We start from the raw sequence: 12,434 nt of genomic DNA, 5'->3' as shown, positions 1-12,434 counted from the left end.
GTGACAATGAGAAATGAGTCATTTAGTATTTGTTGAAGTATGAATGAATGGATTCTGTGACTTTACAAAACACACACTTTATAAGAAGCTAGCATTTCCTTGTAAAGCTCCAACACAATGTAGAATGGGAAGGGAGGTTTTCCATATAACATAAAGGGAGGGAAGTGACGTAACACAAAGATACACGGGTAGTTACTGTATTTACCTGCTCAAAGGAGTCTTATGCCTGCTCTGTGGGTAACATATGCCCACCTTTAACTTCTTCTAATTCACTACCTTTTTAGAAGATAAACTACAGTACCAACATGGCAGTCTGTTAGCTGCCTCCCAATATCCATTCCCCCCTTCATCCTTAAAACTACCTTGCCTGGCTAGCTAAAAGACTCCAAGCCAAGCCTCCTTTGCAGCTACCTGTGACTATCTGACCAAGTTCTAGCAATGAATGGAAACTGTGTTGTCTGGGACTCCCAAGAAGACTCTTTAAAATTCAAGGGACATATATCCCTTCCTCTTTTCCTCCTTCTGCAGACGTGATGGCTGGAGTTCCTGGAGCCATCTTCAACCACAATGTGACACGGAAAATTGGACTCAAATACTAGGATGTAAGCAGCAAACAGGACACTAGGTTTCAGATGACCATGAAGTCACAGCACTAATTCTGGACTGCCTGATTTAGGTCTTCTGTTAGTTGAGAGATGGAATCCTTGTGTGTTTAGTCCATGTTTTTGAGTTCTGTGGCTTACAATCAAACATAATTCCTAATCGATAGATGATACAGCTATTATATTGTGCACAAGGCAATGTAGATTTCAGAATTTCAGGCCACATACGTTCGTCCATATATTTTCCTATGGCCTTGGGTATTGATATGGGGCTAGGTAGAAAAGGAGCCTACGTAAACTAATATAGCACCTTATACCTCATAATTTCCTTCCAACCTTCCAACAGCTGCTTTCAATAAAGGACTCACTGCAGATACCTTCTACCACCTTTGCTGAGTGCCCAGGTCAGTGTGAAAACGGACACACCCCTTCTCTATATAAGGAGAACCTTCACTAAACTGGCCTTACCCTGAGATCAAGAGACTTAAAGAATGAGAAAACCTCAGAAGATTTTGATATGCCACTGATTTTAGAAATAACACCAAGCACTTTCTCTGGAATATGGTGCTTTGACAAAGGGCTGGGGCATATACTTGGGGCCGACAGGGAATTGGTGAGCACAGGGCGCATTTTTCCTGCTTCCATTTAAGCCACTTCCTCAGACCAGACACGGTGGCTCATGCCTATAATCCCAGCACTTTGGGAGGCCAAGGCGGTGGATCACTTGAGGTCAGGAGTTCAAGATGAGCCTGGCCAACATGGAAACCCCATCTCTACTAAAAATACAAAAAATAGCCGGGTGTAGTGGCATGTGCCTGTAATCCCAGCTACTTGGGAGGCTGAGGCAGGAGAATCGCTTGAACCTGGGAGGTAGAGATTGCAGTGAGCCAAGATGGCACCACTGCACTCCAGCCTGGGCGACAGAGTGAGACGCCAGCTCAAAAAAATAAAAAATAAAACTAAAAAGAATCCACTTCCTCAAAATGAAACCTACAAAGTGAGGCTTCCTAAATGGAGCCCATCATTGCCTTAACTGAAGCAAACAGGTGCTCCATCCTCTGCGAGAAGGTAAACTCCCCCATGCCCATGAAAGTTTACGTGGAAGAAACTAATAAATAGCAGACTAATAAAGGCCATCGAGAATGAAGAAGGGGAAGAGAACTGGTGGGAGGCAGAAACAGGAAGTGGCTGGAGAAGACAGGGGAAGACACAACTGAGGAATCTACATTCCAGAAGATTCTTCAGAAGAGACCCAGTTGATGTGGCCTCCCATGAAGCCCTTCGGAATTCTACCAGGATCTGACCAGCTCTCAGCAACCAAGCTAGTGAGGGTTGAGGGGAGAGAAATAAGCCCCTTATCTCAGAAACTCAATTTCTTCCTAGAAACACCAGGCTTGGGAGTAGCTAGAACCGCAGCGTGAGCATTCGCGTGCTTTTTAGTATAACTAAACTCTACTGTCTGTGATCACTTGTGCCCACTCAAGGCTACAGGCTAAGGAATGACAAAGTAGGAGCCAGGATCCCACCACAGCTCCATATGCTGTGATTTCAGGAACCCCAAGACAGGGCAGCTGACCCCAAAACTACTTTCTCCCTCTGGCTGATCAACACTACAAATTCCCTTTTTGTAGTGCTGCCACATTTAGCAAATAAAAATATAGGCCTTCCAGTTAAATCTGAATTTCAGGTAAACAATTTTTTTTAGCTTATGTCTCAAATATGGCACGGGACAAATTTATACTAAAAAAAAAAAAAGATCTGAAATTTCACTGGATGTCCTGTATTCCTGTATTCTATCTGCCAATCTTACTTTTGGCTCAAACTCCACAAGGACATCCCACTGCGTAGAAATGAAAACTCTGCCTATAGCCTGGACTTCCAAATGTTTCCCACTTGGTGGAACGCGTGTAGTTCTGTCTCTCACATGTGGAGAGGTTCCTGCAGCGTAGTGAACCCTGAGATGGGAATATGCAGTCCCCCCAGATTGGAAGCAGGGCATTCCAAGCTATGGGGATGTTTGTAAGTCAGAACCACTTGAAGGCCCAGAGACCATAAACCTCTAAGTCTTATCAGTCATTTACTTCTCAGCATGAATAACTTCATCAGATTCTTCAGGTAGATTTTCATAGAAGGAAGAGAATACGAAGTCACAACTGGGAGGGTTGAGGAAAAAGTAGAAAAGAAAGGAAGGAAAGCAGGGGCATCCCCCAAGTCAGGAGAGAAACAGAAGGTACACCAGGAGTGCACAGCCATCTGGCCGGGGTCCAAACCTCGTTGCCAGGCAACAGAAAAAAAGTCCAGCCTGTGTTGACGAAACTAGTAGCAGAAATATGGTCTGATTTCCTTTACCTGAAAACTTAGTCACTCTACCACTCTTCCCAGGGAATGCCTGTGGTTTACAGAGGGGAAGGGGCCATCCGTTGTCAATGCAGTAACTTTACTGAAAACAGAGTGCAGATGAGAAGAAAGAAGGAAACATCTAAAGAGCATCATGGTTTCAGACAGGGAACAAACTCCACACCCTGCTTCCCCTCTAACCACTATGCTCTGGTGACAAACCACACCAGTTAGCCTCAGAAAGCACACTGCCTGCCCAGCAGCACCCAATGGGACCCAGCCATGCCTCTGTGACAAGCTAAGATGACAAGGAAAAGGGAACTGCCCGTGACAAACCTCCCAACTGACAGGGTGATGGAGGGCAGCTCCTCCAGCCCAGTGCTTCCTGGCAAAGACCTGCCTGCAACCGATCCCCCACGTGGGCTTCCTGCCACCTGCCAGACAGAACAGGGTTGAATGCAAGTGGCCCACGGCACCATCAGAAAAGAAAACCCCAAGATGAGCAACACTGTCCCTGCTCCAGCCCCAGCCCCCGACACCGGAGGCAGAGTCAGCCAAGCAGGAGGTGCAGCCCTTCTGGCAGAAGCCCCAAAACCAACCTCTCCACGTCAGAAGTCTTCAACCTGGGTCAAATACTGCCGCTCATCTCCCTCCTGACCCCATCCTAATTTGAGATTCCAGGCTTCCAAATGCAGCTGCTTCTTTCCCAGAACCTTCAGCCAAGACTGTAAGGCAGGATGCGGTCTTCCCGGCGAGCGAGAGTTAAGAGTCCATGCTTAGTTCTTGCCATAAATCTCGAGGAACTAGAAATTGAGACAGATGCCCCGTCATTCCACTACATGCCCTTACTTTGGGCAGCAGGAATGACGCAGTTCCCGGGAACTGGCCTGTGGCCACCAAGGGGGAATGTGACCAGGGCCACAGGGATGAACGTCACCGAGCCAGACCTCCTCACCCAAAGTCCCGTGACAAGACCTGCCCCAGGCAGGCAAATGGCTCTGCAGAAATGGAAGTGACTGGGACGAAGGGAGGCATGACAAAGCCACAATGAAGTCCTAGGAGGGCTGGAACAGGGCCCCAAGAGGGGGAAGTTCCCAAGGACTCCAGATAGGAGCCTCTCAGTTACCCCAGCCCAGAAAAGTCATGGGCACGCAGGGAAATACCCACATTGATGAGCTCAAAACCTGCCTTTAGTCCTAAAAGTAACTTATCTCTGGCCCATTCTCCTCAGATGTGCCAGAATGTCTTTTAGGTTTGCAGAGTCATAAATGCCTACGATTTGCCAGGCACCAGGGAGCAGCCAGAACCAGGTAGACCTGGGTTTAAACCTTCACTCCTGTCCTCACAAGGTCTGTGATCTTAATGTCCCCAAGCCTCAGCAATTACTCCCCCTCAGTATGATGAAATACAACCTTGCAGGCCAGGCACAGTGGCTCACACGTGTAATCCCAGCACTTTGGGAGGTCGAGGCAGATGGATCACCTGAGGTCAGGAGTTCAAGACCAGCCTGGCCAATGTAGCAAAACTCCATCTCTACTAAAAACACAAAAATTAGCCTGGTGTGGTGGCATGCATCTTTAGTCCCAGCTACTCGGGAGGCTGAGGCAGAAGGATCGCTTGAAGCTGGGAGGTGCAGGTTGCAGTGAGCAGAGATCACGCTACTGCATTCCAGCCTGGGCGATAGAGCAAGTCTCCATCTCAAAAAAAAACAGAAAAGAAAAGAAAACAGGCTGGGCGCTGTGGTTCATGCCTATAATCCCAGCACTTTGGGAGGCTGAGGCGGGTGAATCACGAGGTCAGGAGATCGAAACCATCCTGGTCAACATGGTGAAACCCGTCTCTACTAAAAATACAAAAATTAGCTGGGAGTGGTGGTGTGTGCCTGTAGTCCCAGCTACTCGGGAGGCTGAGGCAGAAGAATCGCTTGAACCTGGGAGGTAGAGGTTGCAGTGAGCCGAGTTCAGGCCACTGTACTCCAGCCTGGTGATAGAGCGAGACTCCGTCTCAAAAACAAAGAAAATAATATCACCTTGCAATTTGCTCTAAGGATTAAATGAGATAATGTACATAAAAGACCTATGAGCACAGACCCAGGCCCCTAGCAGCGCCTGAATAAATCAGGGCTATGGATAGCCCCTTAAGAGAACACAACCTCTAAGCCCCAGTTTCTTCTTCTGCAAAAGTCCGCGTGTGTGTGTGTGTGTGTGTGTGCACGTGCGCGCTCACATAACTCCCCCTCATGCATGTAAAACACTTAGAAAGTGTCTGGTACACAAAGAGTGCTGAAATTACTCTTCTTCCTCCTCCCCTTCCATCTTCCTTCCTTCCTTCCTTCCATTCAGTAAACTGTCACCTCCACCCCACTGATTCCCAGCTTCCCTGCATTCTAGCCAATGGCATTTCTCCCCAGGTACCCAATCTCTTCAACTTTAACATTATGAAGCGTGAACTCACCACCTTCTCCCAAAGCCAGATTCCCACTCTCTATCAACTTCCTGTTGGCTATTCAGATCAAAACCTTGGAGTTCCCTACAAGATAATCTGGATAGAGAATTAACCACAAGTCTGTTACAGTCTCCCTTCACATTCTCTTAGAAAGGTTTATACAAAGGCCCAGATAACAGTCTTTAGGCTCCAAGACTAGTTTCTTCATTCCTACCGTAAGGCACAAGGGAGACAATGATAGCCCCGCACGGAGCAGTGTGTGTGGCACCTAATACATCATTAGAGCTCAAAAAATGGACCTGCTATTAACGTAAGGACATCAATTTCTCGAACACAACCAAGCCCCCGACTCAAGAGCCCACCATGGCTACTTTGCAGCTTCTCAACCAAGTCCAAAGGCCAGGCCAAGGCTTACGGCATTCTTAGCTACCCACACTGTTCCTTTCCTGCCTGGTCCTTTAGCTCCCCTACGCCTCTCTTTCCAAGGCTCTGGCTTCCTTACCCAAGTTCATATCCACACTGACCCCTCCCCTCAGATCTCTACTCTTCTGTCCTTACTACCCAGCCTCCCTCTTGTGCTTCGGGAGGGTGCACGGTGTGTCTTTCCCATCAAGCCTTCCTGATGGGCAGCATCCCCTGTGCGCGCGCGCGCACGCGTGCACACACACACACACACACACACACACACACACAGTGACACACTCCCTGGCTTCTTCCCTTTGCCATCTACACCAGAGCCACATGGTTCAGTGCGCTAACAAATGAGCCTCCCCATGTGGCTCTTGGCAAATACAGTCAGTCCTCAATATTCACAGCTTCCGTATCTCTCAATTTACCTACTTACCAAGTTTTATTCGTAACCCCAAAATCAACACTCACAGTGTTTTGGGGGCCATTCATCGACATGTACAGAGTGGTGAGAAAATGAGCCACCTGATACACATATTTCTAGCTGAGGTCCAACAAGAACCCTCTCTGCCTTCTTGTTTCGACTCTCATACTGTAAACAAGTGTGCTTTCCACGGTCCTTTTAGTGCCGTGTGTTTCACATTTTTGTGGCTTATGTTGATGATTTTTCTCTATAAATTGGCCTCCAAGTAGAGCAATTAAGTCCTTTCTAGTGCTCCTAAGTACAAGAAGGCTGTGATGTGCCTTATGGAGAAAATACTTGTGTTGGATGAGCTTCTTTCAGGCAGAAGTTATACCGCTGTTGGCTGTGAGTTCAGTGTTAATGAGTCAACAAAAAACGACACATGCAGAAAAAGGAAGAGGAAATTTGCCAATCTGAACATGAGTTCACTCTAGTAAGTGCTAAAGTAACATCCGTTGCGCGTGATGAAGCTATAGAAAAGATGGAAATACGGCTGGATTTGTAGATTCCATCTGGCACCAATCCTGAGAGGTCATGACAGATTAAAAAAGCGAGTGGCCAGCATCATTGTGAGGTTAAGAGCCAAAGAAGTTTACAGTCACATCACCCAGAATCAGGGGAACAGTCAGCCCTTTGCAGCTAGTGTTTTACTATCAAGAAATATTGCATATAATTGATTGTAAGAAACTTACCAAATAAGTATGTTAATAAACACACTTATTTTGTGTCTTTAAACAGAAACACACATTCAACAAGGTTATGTATTGATCACCTGACTAAAATGTTGTGACCAAAGGCTCTCAGGAACCTAACCCTCTATCTCCCCTAGGAGCAAAGCCTCAGTACCTGCTAATTCAGTGTTTATAGCAACTTTATAGAATATGACTACCACAGATTATGAGAACTGTTTGTATTTACCTCTGCCACAGCATTGCCTTGCTTCTGCATGTAGATGGGGCTCCTGGAGGATACAGAACAATTGGATACTCCACAATGGCCAGCACAGACAAAGGGGAGATGCTTTTCTCTGCCAATCCCCTAGCCCACTGTAATCCCCCCATAGTCTCACTCCATATCTCAAATGGAGAAGACACACACACACACACACACACACACACACACACCCCTATCCAGGTCAGTAACAAAGATTCTACTTTTGCTCAAAACAGTCCATTCCACCACACCCTTTTATAAGACTGCCAGGAAGGAAATGTTAGCTCCATAAGGACAGGATCTTTGTTCTATGCTTGAGGCCAACAAGTGGCTAGAACAATACCTGGCATGTAGTAGGTACACAGTCAATAGCTACTGAAGAAAAGAAAATAAATTTTTTTAAATCCCCACACAGACATATAAAGTAATAATCTACATTTGACATATCCTTGAGTTTATATCCCACCTTTGCAGAACATCAGCCTCTCATTCTCCACTTATGAAATGGTTTTCCTTTTATTCTTTTTTTGAGACAGGGTCTCACTCTTTCACCCAGACTGGCGTGCAGAGGTGCGATCACAGCTGCATGCAGCCTTGACTTCTCAGGCCCACACGATCCTTCCACCTCAGCCTCCCAAGTAATTGGGACCACAAGCAAGTGCCACCAGGTCTGGTTTTTTTTTTTTTTTTTTTAAGAAATGGTGTCTCATCATGTTTCCCAAGGTGGTCTTGAACTCCTGGGCTCAAGCAATCCTCCTCCCACCTCAGCTTCCCAAAGTGCCTGGATTACAGGCATGAGCCACCACTCCCGGCCGTGGAAGGTTTTCTACAAACAAAATCAATGCCTAGAATTTCCCACCAAAGGACCAGAATAATACTCTGTTCTTCTAAAATTAACGTAATAGTTCAGAATATTAATTGATGTGCTTGACCCGTTTCATTTCATTAGAAACAAGATTCTTCATCCATTCAAGGCCCAAGCGACACTATCCCTTTGGGCATCGAGTGCTTTTGATCAGCGAGAAGGTAAGTCAGCTACTCCTTCCTCATCATTTTCCATCCTCTGGCACATTCCATCCTCACAAATAACTATGTTCTCAACCTCCCTGGACTCACTCTTCTACCTGGCACCATCTCTATGTCTTCCACGGCCCCCTCCCAGCCAGGAGAGGCCTGTTTCCTCCTCTGCCCATAGGTTATTTGTGGTGATTTTTTTTATTATTACAAGGCAGCAGATTCACCACAGATACTCAACATTTAATAGAAAAATACATCTGGGATAATCTTAAAATTCTTTGGTCCAAATGCTTTACATGTACTAATTCAAATCACTGGAGTAAATTGCAAAAGTAGCTAGAATACTTTGCAGATAGAGTTTATCCTTCCCAACTCTTGACTTTAGACTGGCCCCATGTTTTATGTTTATTAACATCTTGAATTTGGACTAGCCCCATGTTTTATGTTTATTAACATCTTAGGGGCTAAAGTTTATTAACTTTAGTTTTAACTTTAGCCCCTAAGATGTTAATAAACATAAAACAAGCATAGGCTTGAAAAGGGCTCACCCTTTTTGTTCCTGGAATTCCACCACTATGAAAAAGACTAGACTAGCCTGTTGGATGAAAGATACATGTGGCCTAGTCACCCCTGCTACCCTAGCTGACCACCAACCAATTGAAAGATAAGGTCACGATCAGCCAGCCCCCAGCTAACCCACCAACTGACTGTACATGTGTGAGATCAGCGCTGAGCTCGAGATCAGAAAAACTGGCCAAGAAAATCATGAGCTAAATAAAGGTTTTAAGCCACTAAGTTTTAGGGTGGTTTGTTTCACAGCAAAAGCTAACTGATATACAACTTTTTCCTTTTTTTAAGAGCCAGGGTCTCACCCTGTTCTCGAGACTGGAATGCAGTGGCACAATCATCGCTCACTGCACTCTGGAACTCCTGGATTTAAGCGATCCTCCTGCCTCCACCTCCTGAGTAGCTGGGACACAGGTATGCACCACCATGCTTGGCTACTTTTTGTAGAGACGGTATCTCATTATGTTGCCTAGGCTGGCCTCGAACTCCTGGCTTCAAGCAATCCTCCCGTCTTGCCCTCCTAAAGTGCTGAGATTACAGGCCTAAGACCCCTCACCCAGTCAACCCCATTTTATGAATAAAAAAAAAAAAAATTGAGGCACAGAGATTAGGTAACCTGCCAAAGGTCACACAGCTTTTAAGAGTCGAGCCTGCGAGTTACTCTACAAGTTTCAAACATTTTCCCATTCATCTCCTTTTCTAAAGGTGGTTATACGTAAGACATGGCCTTATAAGGTCCCATAAACATAAAACAGGCAACTTTCAACACTAACCCACACTCTTTTGCATTTATGCTGCCCATCAAGTTTGCAAAGTGCTCTGCTCTCTTTTGACACGTTCCAACCACTCAAAAATAACAAGGGTTGCCCAATGTTCATGGATGAATAGATAAAAAAATGTGGTATACACATTCAATGAAAGAAGATTCTGACACATGCTATAACATGGACATGACTCTAAGTGAAATAAGCCAGTAACAAAAAGACAAATACTGTATGATTCCTCAATACTTATATGAGGTACCTAGGGTAGTCAATTTCATAGAAATATATAATAGAAGTGGTGGTTGCCTGAGCTTGGGGGAGGGGAGGAATGGGGAGTTAGCGTTTAATGGGTAGAGAGTTACAGTCCGGGAAGATGAAAGGGTTCTGGAGATGGACAGTGGCAAGAGTTGCATAGCAAGTCAATGTGCATGCACAATGTGAATGTCTTCATGCCATTTTTAAGAACACTTAAAATGAGGGAGAGGCAAAAATGAAAAACAGAGAATGGTAAAAATGGTACATTTTGTGTTGTATGTACTTTAACAGAATTTTCTTAAAGAAGAAAAAAAATAAGGGTTGGGACTGGCAGTGATAAAATGACAGGTCCAAAGCCACTGTTAAACCAGTCGGCACCCCGGGGGAGCCAGGTAAGCAAGATACACCCTGATTTCAGCATCACTGAGTCACACAGGCTCCGCCCCCATCAGACTGCTCCCGACTCATATGCTGAAAGCCAGATGGCCTGGCAGATATGTCAAAGCAGGCTTAAAAACAAGCTTGGGCTCAAGGACAAAAACTCTCAAAGCAAAGCCAGCGCCCTGCCCCCAATGTGGCACAGAAAACACATGTCATGTTCTACCTCCGCTTGGCAGAATTTGGACTTGGTTTTCAAGATCACAGAATTGGATCTGACTCATTGGTTGAAAAATGAGTTCACATCAGGAAAAACAAAATCGATGAAATTTTTTTTTTTTTTGAGACAGAGTCTTGCTCTGTCGCCAGGCGCGAGGCTGGAGTGCAGTGGCGCGATCTTGGCTCACTGCAACCTCTGCCTCCCGGGTTCAAGCAATTCTCCTGCCTCAGCCTCCTGAGTAGCTGGGACTACAGGCACACACCACCACACCCAGCTAATTTTTGTATTTCAGTAAAGATGAGGTTTCACCATGTTGGCCGGGATAGTCTCGATCTCTTGACCTTATGATCCAGCCACCTTGGCCTCCCAAAGTGCTGGGATTATAGGCGTGAGCCACTGCACCTGGCCAATCGATGCAAATTTTTAATGAACCTATATGATTTCTACCAACCCAACAATTCCTTATTTTTTTATTGTTGTTTTTTGGTTTTTTGTTTTGTTTTTTTTTTGTTTTTGAGTCAGCGTCTTGCTCTGTCACTCAGGCTGGAGTACAGCAGAGACATCATGGCTCACTGCAGCCTTGAACTCCTGGGCTCAAGTAATCCTCCTGCTTCAGCCTCCTGAGGGCTGGGGCCACAGGCACATACCACTACCTCCAGATAATTTTACATTTTTTTATTTCACATAGAGACAAGATCTCACTAAGTTACCCAGGCTGAAATTACAAATCTTTGTAAACTCTTCAGAGAAAATCAAGTGTAGGAGGTTTTTCTCTTTTAAGTACCTTCAACTGAAATGCTGGATAGACAGACATGGATATTCCACACATATAAAACCACCACTCCAGTACCTTGTTTTTCTCCAAATAGCATATGTGCTTTTATTTCAAAATATTCATAAAGTTAAGAAAAAGTACCGTATGAAGAACTTTTTGCTCTCAACAATTTGAGTGGGGACCTGATGCTCCATCACCCCCCACAACACTTTTATACTTGTTATTTTCTAAAAATAAGGATTTTCTCCCACATAATACAACCATCAAAGGTAGAAAATGCATTGATACATGACTACCATGTAATTATCATGATTTCTTTTTTAAAAAAAAATATGGGATATACATCAAATAGTAAGAGAAGGTACTGGGACTTCTTTTCTTCTATTTTCTCAATTTTCTATAATAAATTCTAATTTTTTAATGAAGCCAAAACCTAAGCTCATGCTGGGATTCCACTGTCAAACGCATTATCTCACTTAAATCCTAAGCCCAATCTCCTGAGATAGCCAGGGCTGTTCCCTTGACTGCCAGCATTTCACGAATGAGGATGCAGGGGACTCTGAGGACGCAGTGCCTCCTAACACGAACTGGAAGGAACCGCTATCTGAAGGAGTCTCTCAGGCACCATTCCCTGCTGCACACAGCCAGAGAGGTTTGTAAATATAAAAAGGAAGGGGATGGGGATAAGAACAGAGGAAGAAAACAGGAAGCCCCACTTGGCAGCAGCTGGAGGTGGACATCGCCCCCCTCACCATCAGGAAGGTGAGAGGAACATTTGCACACAAACAAGCTCATCCATCTGGCCTGAACAACCTGCCCTCCACGGAGATGAAATGCGACATCCGTGTCAAGCCCCAGCCTTTGAATTTCTGTCCAGTTCCTTCGCCAACAAGGTCCCTTGGGGGTGAGCGGCAGGAGTTAGGTTAGGAATCTAACCTTTTCTACCCTGCTTCTTCCTGCCCACCTGCAAGAAGGAAGGAGATTACGGGGAGGACTTGCAGGCATAAAGCCAGGCAGGACGCTCTCAACATTTCATCTTCGGCTCTGCCCATTAAGAGTGACTCACTCAACCTCAGGACCTGGGCATCATCTGATTCGATCCGATGACTCAGTGGCTTGCGTGCCCAAGGGACTCAGTAATTGTCCTGTTGTCCCCGCTGGCCAAGAGAAGGGATGAGGAGGAGAGAAGCCAGCATCCGCTGCTTCCCAACAGACTAGGAGCCTCCCAGCCAGCTCCCTGCTACGTCTTTTCCCATCAAAGAAGATCTGG

General features: G+C 45.6%; 1 protein-coding gene across 2 annotated transcripts in view; it reads right to left on the bottom strand.

The window, feature by feature from the left end:
- SH3BP5 (SH3 domain binding protein 5) overlaps positions 1 to 12,434 on the bottom strand; it is a 77,698-nt gene that overhangs the window by 31,496 nt on the left and 33,768 nt on the right. The window contains exon 1 of one of the 2 annotated variants that reach the window (XM_064378675.1): positions 3,539 to 3,755. The exons of the other annotated variant lie outside the window; for it this stretch is intronic. The gene's annotated coding sequence lies outside the window, so the exon portion shown is untranslated. Of the gene's footprint in view, positions 1 to 3,538; positions 3,756 to 12,434 lie in introns of those variants that run through there. 2 annotated transcript variants of the gene reach the window in all.

The sequence above is a fragment of the Aotus nancymaae genome, unplaced genomic scaffold (assembly GCF_030222135.1).
Source record: "Aotus nancymaae isolate 86718 unplaced genomic scaffold, 86718_ANA_hifiasm-v0.15.2.pri h1tg000019l, whole genome shotgun sequence".
Lineage (NCBI taxonomy): Eukaryota > Metazoa > Chordata > Mammalia > Primates > Aotidae > Aotus > Aotus nancymaae.
The sequence above is the reverse complement of the archived record's forward strand: the minus strand, read 5'-3'. Positions and strand labels throughout refer to the sequence as shown.